Source organism: Hevea brasiliensis, unplaced genomic scaffold (assembly GCF_030052815.1).
Source record: "Hevea brasiliensis isolate MT/VB/25A 57/8 unplaced genomic scaffold, ASM3005281v1 Scaf248, whole genome shotgun sequence".
Taxonomy (NCBI): Eukaryota; Viridiplantae; Streptophyta; class Magnoliopsida; order Malpighiales; family Euphorbiaceae; genus Hevea; species Hevea brasiliensis.
Genome location: NW_026614749.1, coordinates 47,865 through 59,730, shown reverse-complemented (window position 1 = coordinate 59,730; position 11,866 = coordinate 47,865). Strand labels below are relative to the sequence as shown.

The 11,866-nt window shown below is 34.9% G+C and overlaps 1 non-coding gene across 1 annotated transcript; it reads right to left on the bottom strand.

The window, feature by feature from the left end:
* Nucleotides 1–6,529: 6,529 nt before the first annotated feature.
* Nucleotides 6,530–6,636, bottom strand: LOC131176801 (small nucleolar RNA R71). Its single transcript, XR_009146690.1, has one exon. It is a non-coding gene; the product is annotated as a small nucleolar RNA R71 (small nucleolar RNA).
* Between the last annotated feature and the right edge of the window lie 5,230 nt (nt 6,637–11,866).

The window sequence follows — 11,866 nt, the reverse complement described above, 5'->3', positions numbered from 1 at the left end:
TACTAATTATTTAATTTTTCTTTGATCTTTCTAATGATATTTATTCTTCAATAAGGGTCTATTTAAGTCTTAAAAATGTTTTCCAGGGTTCCATGATCCGAGGAGCTAGTCAACGGTCCACTCGTGACTTCAGGTCTGATCACCATCGCTAGGTTTCCGCTCACTTATTCGGTTACATTTCTTTGCTATGATTTTTCCTTTGTTTTTCTTGTATTTTCTTTTTGTATTTCATTATTTATGTCTCCTCTCTCATAACAAGGTGTGGTTCTAGGCATCCTAGTGTCAGGACAAAGACTGGTCACCGAGCAATGAGCACTACCGAACTTAGGGGTGTTACAATTCTCCCCCTTAAATAAATTTCGTCCACGAAATTTTTACCCGATAACCATCTTACAATAGTCATACGTTTATTTCTCCTTTCTATATGATCGTAAGACTTTTAACAATCTAATACAATGTTTAATTTGTTTGGATAACACCAATCTCCTCTTATTATCTTTGTCTAATATTTTGGTTCACGTTGCTCCTTGAATGACCCTTGAGGTCATGTTAGAATCATTCATCGTCATTGGTCCTCGACCATTCTAGTCCATAGTCTTCCTCACATTTGTAATATTTCTTTGTTACACATGAATCAACCGCTCAATTCTCTACTTTCATAACTCTTTTTATCTGTCAATATTCTATAACTTACTTCCTTTTATCTGAACTATAACCTTCGATATTTTAACTTTTGAGTTTTAGATCCTAAGTAGGATTTTCAAACTTATTTCTAACAATTAAATTCTGTCATGGCATAACTATACCAAAGCAGATGCCATTGGCAACTATTCTTATCTAGGTGTACTATCGGGTGATGCGTGGCTCTACACAATAATCTCAAGTCGATCAGTAATCTACGACTACGGTATAAACATCAAGAACATTGCATAGTTACTACGATACATCCCAATAGATCAAACTTTGTTATCTTTTATTCTTTTTGAATTCACCGATATTCGAATCTTATTCGATTACAATATCCATTAGCAATTTCTAACAGTAACCTCCTTGCCCTCATCTAGAGCAATTCCATTACTGCATCTTACATTTATGTCCTCTTGCCTTACATTAAGTAGGCTCGCCAATTAGCTTATAATTTTATGGTGTGTCAGCCAAATACTTTTACGATAAACTCTTCCAAAACTAATTTCACTTGTTATCACAATCCTTATCCTAAAGGACTAGTCACTAATGCATCAAAATTTATTTCCGACCTCTGTACAATAATACAAGGAGATTTCCTCCGTTAGTGCATATTTATAATGTAATGTCTTGTATGTATCAAACATTTGAGCAGATTGTAGTTACCGACATAAAGATTTCAAATTCACAGTTCAAAATTCACTTTAAAACCATTGCTCGATACCACTAAAACATGTCACACCCTACCCCTCCGTAAGGCATAACATGATCCCAGTATACCTAATGAATTACCAACTCCGTCTCGATAATCCATTAAATACACTACAAGGGATTTTAAAAACTTTTCTTCTTTTACGATGGTGAGCACTATTTACAGGTGTGAAAGACTTTGGTGAACTTAAGTGAAACAACTAACTCATTTGATTTATTTGGAGTATCTGTAAAAATTTTGGCAAGGTGCCATTTGTATTTTGGACAAAACAGTTCTTCAGAAAACCTGTAAAAAGCACTTCAATATATTTTCAAATCTCAACTCCAACATTTTTATCAACACAACACATTTCTCAAGTCAAATCCACATGATTTTCAAAGACTAAGATACAAAAATATAACACACTTTTTACAAGCCTTATATCTCATAATTATTTTACTATTTTACTGTACAACTTAAATTTACAAATTCTCAAAACCTAGAACAAAATATACATACAGTGAATATACATTACAATACAAAATGCCACATATGGTATACTCACTATACCCAAAATCTCTCATTGTGGTACTAGCGACCTAGTCTGGCACACTGTCTATCTCTCTACCTGCGACAGCAATAAAAAGCTATCGCTGAGACAATGTCTCAGTGGTGCACAACATTAACCAAATACAATTTTAAATCACAATTCATAAATCATATCATTAGTGGATACTTAAAACCATAGTTGATTTCAAGACAATGAATGTCATAAGGAATTTAAACTCCAATTCACAAATTATCAAAATACATAATAACAAAATTTAGTCAAATAGCTTAATAATACACTATATCAAATTCATAATCAATTTTATCAAAATATAGAATAACACATTTTTTAAAATCAATGACACAATGTGATCAAATAATCGAATAATATCGTTTGCAAATCAATAACACAATTCGATCAAATAATTGAATAATATCGTTTGCAAATCAATAACACCATTCGATCAAATAATCGGAGAATACAGTGTTGCAAATCAATATCACAATTTAAGTCATGACACAATTTTTCCATATATGCCGTGTTGTACACCACGACAAGACATACTCACCCCAATAATCGAAATCAATGAGGGAGGAAGCTAGCTATCTAATGAGTACTCATCCATACTCACCTCAGACTGGGAAGTCAAAGAGGAGGAACATAATCATACTCACCCTGCATGATAAGTCAAAGAGGGAGGAATAATCACACTCACCCCATTAATGGAGGAGGAACATAATATCCGTGTCATGCTAATTGTGAGTCAAAACAATTCCAAACATTTTATTCAAATGATCCGTAAGAATCCAATAAATTTCCAAAGTTATAATTTCATTCACAAAATGGCAACACAATTCGTAATTCACTTTAATTTCCACAAAAACCATTTACAGTGCTTTTCAATCAATAAGTATCCATCAATATCATTCAAACAATTTTTCACAGTTTCAAACCATTTACAATGTTTTTCAATCAATAAGTGTCCACCAAACACATTTCCACAATTTAAAACAATAATATACAAATAGTCATAATTTATTTCAATTGAAAAATTCAAAAGAAATAGCTGTTGTGCACAAACACAATTTAAAACAATAATATACAAATAGTCATAATTCATTTCAATTGAAAATTTCAAAAGAAATAGCCGTTGTGCACAAATCTCTGATATTTGTCTCCTGGTTTTGACTCAGTATTTCTTTCCCTTTTCTTTGAGTCCTTGTTAATCGAGAAACACAATTTGAAGTGTTTCAGTGCTAATTTAATTTGCCTCTAACGATGGTGTTTAGTAAATAATGCACTGAACTCAATTATTCACTTAATCACCTAATATACCGACCCTCGTTGCGTTTTAGGTAAATTAGGTTTTAGTGTCGTTAATATGTCACATTCGAGAGGGTTTTAGGTTTGATGCTTTGCCAAACTCGTTTCCTTGTTTAGTGCATTTTAATGCAACTTCTTTGGATTTCGGGATCTGGTTTGACCTAGCCGGATGGCCTAGTTCCCTCGGTTTTCGGGCTTGGTCAAAACTACAAACTTGTAGATCTATGTCTTATTGCACGCGGGGCAAAATTTTAGGTCAATCCGAGTTAAGTAGACCAAGTTATGGTCATTACACTATTGCTGGTCAAATGGTATCAATTTGGGTCAATTTTTGGTCCATTTGGTCAACTCTGGTTCGGCCAGTTTTGGACCCGAACTTGTGCAAGCTTTTGACTTGCTTATGGTCATTTCTGGGCTTTGTATCTTCATAATACTTGTAGGTATGGGTATTAACTATTAATGGTTAAAATTTCAGGTCAATTGCACCTTTTTTGAGTGAGTAATGGACTAAACAATCAATGCTGCCCAACTGGTCAGTTTTAGGTCTCAAGTGTACCTAATCCGAATTGGTCATTTTCACATCACCTTGCAAGCAGAATTTTGGTATGTTCTCTCAATGAAAGTTGGCACATTTTGTGCCTATTTTCACCTCCAATTGGTCTCATACCAATTGAGGTTACACATTTAAAGTTATAGGTCTATTTGCACACTGTCCTCTATGTGTCTTTCAAACCCCAATTCAAACACACATTTAACTTGCTCTACCTTAAATCCCCATACCCAATTCTGATGTTATACCATTCCATATTCATTTATCACTTCTTACTATGGTCAATTTGGACAGAATACAAACATTCTCAATACATCAATTACAACCCTAAACCACAAAGTCCAAATTTAGCAATATATGTACATAATTACACCTAATCATTACATATAATTTCCACTACTAATTTACATACACATTCATCAATTCTTCTATGTCAACATTCTGCCAATACTTCCATCAATACATACAATTATTCAAGGGTCCCAAGCTGCCGAAAACCTTCTTCAACATCAAAGTGCCCTACAATTTACCAATTCCCATCCAAGTGCATAAATCACCATATATATGTGAAATAATCCTCTAGGATATTAAATCACCATGATCAACATTATTTCTCATCAATTATATACATAAATATCTCATAAAAAACGTGACTCCATGGCTGTCCAAAATGAAAACAACAATAACTCTTCAAACTCAAAATTTTTCTTCACAAAACCAACACCCATAACATGCACACAAAACTTAACAAAGCTATCTTCAAAATTATGGACTTACCTTATGCTTGGAGCTTGTTAAACCTTGCTTAAACTTCTCAAATTTAGTATCAAACTCTTCCTTGTGATGAGTAGACAAAGTTTCATGAAGGAACCCAAGTGAATGGAGTTGAAATGGAGGGATGGATCAAGCTTGCATGAAAATGTCCATGGAGTTTCCTCTCCCTTCATTCACGGCAACTTTGGTACAATGGAGAAGATGAAGTTTCTGCCTTGGATAATGGATGTACACCTGCCCCACTATGTCTTTAGTTTATTCCTTTAGTGGCCCACTCACATTATTTAACCATATTATAAGTTTAATGTGTTATTTACACCATTTCCACTCCATTTTTGGCTATTTATTTTAGGTACCACTAAACAAATTTTTCATTTCATTTTCTAAGTGTAATATTATTTATTTTTAATGGAAATTTAGGTCAAAAGACAATTCGGGATGTCAAATGACCAAAATGCCCCTGTTCGGGTGGCATTCCCAATTTTTCGGTAACACCGTATTTTGTCTGTTTTTCGATTTCTCACTTTTCTTTGTACTAATTATTTAATTTTTCTTTGATCTTTCTAATGATATTTATTCTTCAATAAGGGTCTATTTAAGTCTTAAAAATGTTTTCGGGGTTCCCATGATCCAGCTAGTCAACGGTCCACTCAGTGACTTCGGTCTGATCACCCATCGCTAGGTTTCCCGGCTCACTTATTCGGTTACATTTCTTTGCTATGATTTTTCCTTTATTTTTCTTGTATTTTCTTTTTTTGTATTTCATTATTTATGTCTCCTCTCTCATAACAAGGTGTGGTTCTAGGCATCCTAGCTGTCCGGACAGCACTGGTCACCGGAACAGCAGAACGCACTACCGAACTTAGGGGTGTTACAACTTCAAAATTAGTCAAAGACCTTAAGGGATTTTAATTAATCTGATCGCCAAGAAAGTCGGGTTTAAGTTAATTAGAATACACCCTAGGTACCTTGAGAGAGGACTTAGGATACCTTAAGACTGATTTCCATCAAGGTAAATGATTCTCAAAACTAGTAAATAAATAAGATAATATCCATAACAAGATTCAGATGTGAAATCTTAATTCCAGAATTGTTCCAAAATATATTACTTCATTTTAAGTTTATCATTTCAGTGTTTAAAATAGACAACTTCCATTCCTTCATTGTTCGATAGCCTAAACAGTCAAAATTACTGTATAGATTGGTACTTACTAATCAAATTCCTTGTGGGAACGATACTTTACTCATCACTTTATTTCTTGTTAGCAATCCGTGCACTTGCGGTGGTTGTAAAACCAGCAAACAAGTTTTTGGCGCCATTGCCAGGGACTTTGGCTTCAGTAATATCGAGCAATAGGCAATTTAACTGATTTAGGAAATTATATTTATTACCTAATTTTGTTTGATTTATTTTATTCCTTTTCTTTTCTCTGCAGTGCGGATCGGTATATGACGAACAAGGCGTAAGAAGAAATTTTTATCGTGAACAGGAGATGAAGCGAACTCGAGAGCCATTAGGAGAGAAAGGAAACATCAAGAAAACAATCAAGAAGATCCTGAAATTCCAACCATGACTGATAATAATGACAGACCAAGACTCTTGAGAGACTACAGACCTCCATCTGTCCAAGGATTTCAGCCCAGTGCCACTAGACCCACAGTGGAAGCCAACAACTTTGAATTAAAACCAGCATGGCTTCAAATGATTCAATAAAGCCATTTTGCGGGTTCACCAACAGAAGATCCACATTATCACCTCTAATGCTTTCTTACCCTTTGTGACACATTTAAGATGAATGGAGTGTCTGATCAAGCCATAAGACTCAAAGCATTTCCATTCTCCCTTCGAGACAGAGCAAGGAAGTGGTTACTTTCTCAACTAGCTAGAACGCTCACCACTTGGGAAAACCACTCACAAGCTTTTCTGGCAAGGTATTTTCCACCTGCAAAGACTACAAAACTGAGACTTGAGCTAGACACCTTCAGACAAAAGGAAGGTGAATCACTCTATGACGTATGGGAATGATATAAAGACCTGTAGAGGGAATGTTCACACCATGGCATAGAGGATTGGCTACTAGTGCAAAATTTCTTCAATGGGTTACTACTCTCTACAAGAAGCACAGTTGATTCAGCTACAGAAGTTGACTTAATAGAAAAAATAGTGACACAAGCACTTGAACTTCTAGAGAGGGTTGCAAACCATAGTTTTGAGTGGTCAAATGAAAGAGGAAATGCAAAGAAAACAATAGGAGTCCTAGAAGTGGACGCCCTAAGCATGATAAATGCTTAATTTATTCAGCTCACAAGGAGGCTTGATAAAATGCAAGCCAATGCAGTTGGGATGAATAGTCAACATGAGGATAGCTATGGAGGAGGATATTCAGAATATAACAGCTTTAATGAACCCTCTGCAGAATAGATGAACTATGTGAATAATGGAGGAAACTTCAACCAGAGATAGCCTAATAATCCATATTCAAACACTTATATCCCTGGATGGAGGAACCACCTAAATTTCTCACGGTCCAATCAACAAAACTAGCCAATAAACAAGCAACAAGGGTACAAACCACCAGCCCCCTCTGGATTTCAGAACAGAGGCCAAAACTTTGCACAACCACTACTGCCTCCTCAACCTCAACAACCTGAACCAAAGATGACCATGGAATCCATGATGGAAGGGTTCTTAGTAGCTCAATAACAATAAAATGAATTGATTAAATAGTTGATTTCCAGAATGGACCAACTTGCTACCCATAACAAGATGCTAGAGAATCAAATTGCTCAGCAAGCAAGTTCTTCAAGTAAGGCTGTTGGTAAACTACCTAGTCAACCGGAGATGAACCCAAGAGAGCATTGTAAGGCAGTTACATTGAGGAGTGGGAGAACTCTAGTACAATTAGAGAAAGAACCAATAAATGAGACCTTAGAAAAATTCAAAAGCCAAGCAGAGAAAAAGGAGGGAAAAGCCAAGAAAGATCAGGAAGAGGAAGCAGGGAAGAAAAAAAAGTTACCACAGCCATACCAGCCTCACCTACCTTTTCTTTAGAGATTTCAAAATGTCAAATTGGACAAGCAGTTTGGGAAGTTTTTAGAAGTTTTACAGAAACTTTATATCAACATCCCCTTCACTGAAATACTCTCTCAGATGCCATCCTATGCCAAATTTCGTAAGGAAATTTTATCAAAGAAAAGAAAGCTGGAAGACTATGGGACAGTAGGTCTAACAGAGGAATGCAGTGCCATACTGCAAAACAAACTGCCTTCAAAGTTGAAAGATCTAAGAAGCTTCTCCATACCCTGCCTCATTGGCAACAAGAAAATAGACAAGGCCCTCTGCGATCTTTGGGCAAGCGTGAGTCTAATGCCTCTATTAATATGCAAAAAGCTGGAGATCGGAGAACTGAGGCCCATAACAATTTCATTGCAATTGGCTGATTGATCTGTTAAGTATCCAGTGGGAATACTTGAGAACATCCTTATCAAAGTGGGCAAATTCTTCATTCCAATAGACTTTGTTGTCCTTGAAATGGAAGAAGATGTTCATATCCCTATCATCTTGGGGAGACCATTCTTGGCAACTACCGGAGCCATCATAGACATCAAAAATGGGCGATTAACCCTCAAGGTAGGAGAAGAAGAAGTGGAATTCAACTTGTTCGACACAATGAAACACAAATTCGAACCTGATGAATGCTTCAAGGTGACATAATTAATAAACAAGTTGAGGAGGAATTTCGTAAGATATATCATAAAGATCCTCTTAAAGCATGTATTATGCACAGCCACACAGCGAATGATGAAAAGACAGAAATAGCAGCCTGTGTACAATAGTTAGCAACTCATCCACCCCTACCACCCCTAGCTAAAGCCTCCGAGATGGAGGAGTTAAAGGAGGAACAACCCAAGATTAAGCTCCAGAAAAATGCTAAGCAGGTAGAGCTTAAACCTCTCCCATCGTCGCTAAGGTACGAATTTCTAGACTCAAACTCTAAATATCCTGTTATAATTAATGCTAGCCTGTCTAAGTTAGAAGAGGAAAAATTGTTAAGAGAACTTAGGATCCATAACAAGGCCATAGGGTATAAAATAAAAGACCTGAAAGGAATCAACTCCTCGATTTGCATGCATAAGGTACCCATGGAAGAAAACAGTAAACCCACTATCGAGCACCAAAAAAGACTTAACCAAAACATGAAAGAAGTAGCCAAGAAAGAAATTTTAAAACTATTAGATGCAGGTATCATATACCCAATTTCTGATAGTAAATGGGTTAGTCCAGTACATGTAGTTCCTAAGAAGGGTGGGACAACTATTAACCAAAATGCAAACAATGAATTAATCCCTACTAGGGTGGTCACTGGTTGGCGAATATGCATAGATTATAAGAAATTGAACAGCACTACCAGAAAAGACCATTTTCCTCTCCCTTTCATCGACCAATTGTTATAAAGGTTAGTAAAGCACTCTTATTTTTGTTATCTAGATGGGTATTCAGGATTCTTCCAAATTCTCATTCACCTAGAAGACTAAGAAAAGACCACATTCACTTGCCCCTATGGAAAATTTGCATAAAGGAGAATGCCTTTTGGTCTCTGTAATGCCCCTGTTACCTTTCAAAGATGCAAAAGGAAGCTTGGAGAGGTCAAGAGACTGAGTATTGCTACTGATACAAAGTACACGGGTCATATAAGCCAAGCCCCAAACTCATGTAACCATCTGCCAGAAGAAAGCCAAATAGCCAATGGAGAAACAAAAGTACACGGGCCGTGTAATTAGACCCGTGTAATCTGCAGGGACCCGTGTAAGTCTTTGTCGGGCACAATGTCACACCCTACCCCTCGTAAGATGTAACATGCTCCCGTAGTACACCTAATGAATTGACGTACTTCGTCTATCGATAACTCATTAAATATACTACAAGGGATTTTGAAACAATTTTCTTACTATTGATAAGTGATGAGCATTTTCTAATAGGTATTAAAATCATTTATTCGAAGTTGAAACTAGTTAAAATTTTTTGCCCATTTTATTTTTTCACAAATTTTATAAAACTTTCGGCAGAGTGCCGTTTGTATTTTGAGAAAACAGTTCTTCAAATTCCTGTAAAAAGCACTTCCAATAATTTTTTCTCAACAACTTCTTCAAAAGTCACAATCATCTCAATCAATTTCAATACATTTATCAACTTCCAAAATTCAAATTCACCATTTCCAATATCCAACAATTATCAAAATGCCATTAATGAATTTTATTCAATTTAAAATAAAATACACCAATCACATTTCATTAATGACAAAATAATTTATATATACATTATACTAGAAATTTATATTAAGAAAATCCAAACTAAAATTTATTACAACTTTATACAAACTTTGTACAAGCTGCTCAAGACCTATTTTACATGTCCATACAATTACATTCAATACATACATCAAAATGAATATTTACAGTCAGGGTATAAATTATACCCGATAACTTCAAGCACGTAGCACCCCTGTCCTCAGCAGCTCAATCTGCTGCTCCTCTAGTCTCTATATCTGTGATAGCATACAAAGCTATCGCAGAGTGGTGAACTCAGTGGTGCACAAACTAATAATTTAAAACTTAATACAAATTATTTTTAACAATTCATAATGAATAAAAATTTAAAATTTCTAAATTCTTCAAAATCCATGACATACAAAAATCATTATTTTCATTCATGCAAATTATTCATTTGAATAACATTTTGATCAATTAATAACTATTTATTTACATTTCTTTTAAATTTTGAAACTATATAAAAATATTTTGAATCACTAATAAATTATTTATTTCAATCACAATTTATCAAATTATGCATAATTTAAAGGGCGTTGCCAACAATTCACACAGTTGATCCCATGACCCAAAATTCAAATAGATGCCGTGTTGTATACCACGACATTTTACATTCTCCCAATAACCGAGGCTAAAAGGGAAAAACAAAGAGTAGCTAGTATATATGAGTACTCATTCAAATTCTTCCCCAACTAGCAAGCCAGAGAGGAAGTAACTCGCCCCAACTAGTGGAAGAGATATCTCACTAGACAAGTTAATGAGAATTCACAACAAATTTTACCATGTCAATTGTGGTTTCAAATCATATTCAAAACAATTTCTATTTACAAAGTGTTTACAAATCATCAACATATTTAATCATCATAAATTCATACTCAAGGTTGGCAACACATCAAACTTAAAATTTACAATCTTCAAAACAATGCAATAAATCCTTATATGCATAAGAAAATTTATATTCAAATTATATAATTTCATTCAATAAGTTAAAATTCTCGATACAACAAAAATTATAAATCATACAATAAATTTATTTCAAATCATTTTGGAATTGAAAAATAACAAAAGAGTTAGTTGTGCACAAACCTTAAGCGAGTCGCCTTTTAGCCTTGACTCGATTCCTCGGGTTCCTTCCCGGTGTTCTTTTCCACTGAAACACACAGTTTCACAGTGTTTGAGTACCATAACTTAGCATAAATCCAATAATAAATTTAAATTCACTTTTACCTAGCTCTAATGTGTTAAACTTGACGTTCGTTAAATTTTGTGTTTCGGAGTTACTATTCACTATACTATTCAAGTCAATTTGTTGACTTTCTACGGCTGAATAGGTATGGTAATTCCAACTTCACCCACATACCACATTTTGGTCACTAAATTTGTTGGTTTTGGTTGTTTACTCAAAATTCTAAGTCTTTTAGGCAAATTTGCAAATTTTCAATTTTGGTGTCTTAAGTTGTACTGTTCCATTGGTCATTTTACTGTAAGAATTTGGCAAAACTTCCTTCATGGAAAATGTTCCCTATTGTCTTAACTAAATTATCCTTTTTGAATCACTCCAATTCGAGTTTTGTAGATCAAGTTATAGCCATTCGAACCATGGCTGCCGAATTAGACTTAACCTAGATTTTTGGGCAAAATTTGGTTCTGACAGTTTTAGGTCACCAAATTTGGGTGGCCAAATGACTTGGTTAGTGGCACAATTTAGGTTGGTGTTCTTCATGAAAGTTTTAGGTATATACCTCAACTATCCACTGGTAAAATTGCAAGTCATTTAGACCTCTCTAGCTCAAGTTATTGCCAAATGAACAGACTGTTCATTTGGTCATTTTGTACAGGGCAGACTTAGATTTTCCAAGTTTGGTCAATTTTTTCACTAGGTTTTAGTCACTTTTTGGGCATGTTTCCTAAATGAAAATTGTGTCATTTAGTGTGTATTTTCATTCCCAATTGGTCTCATGCCAAT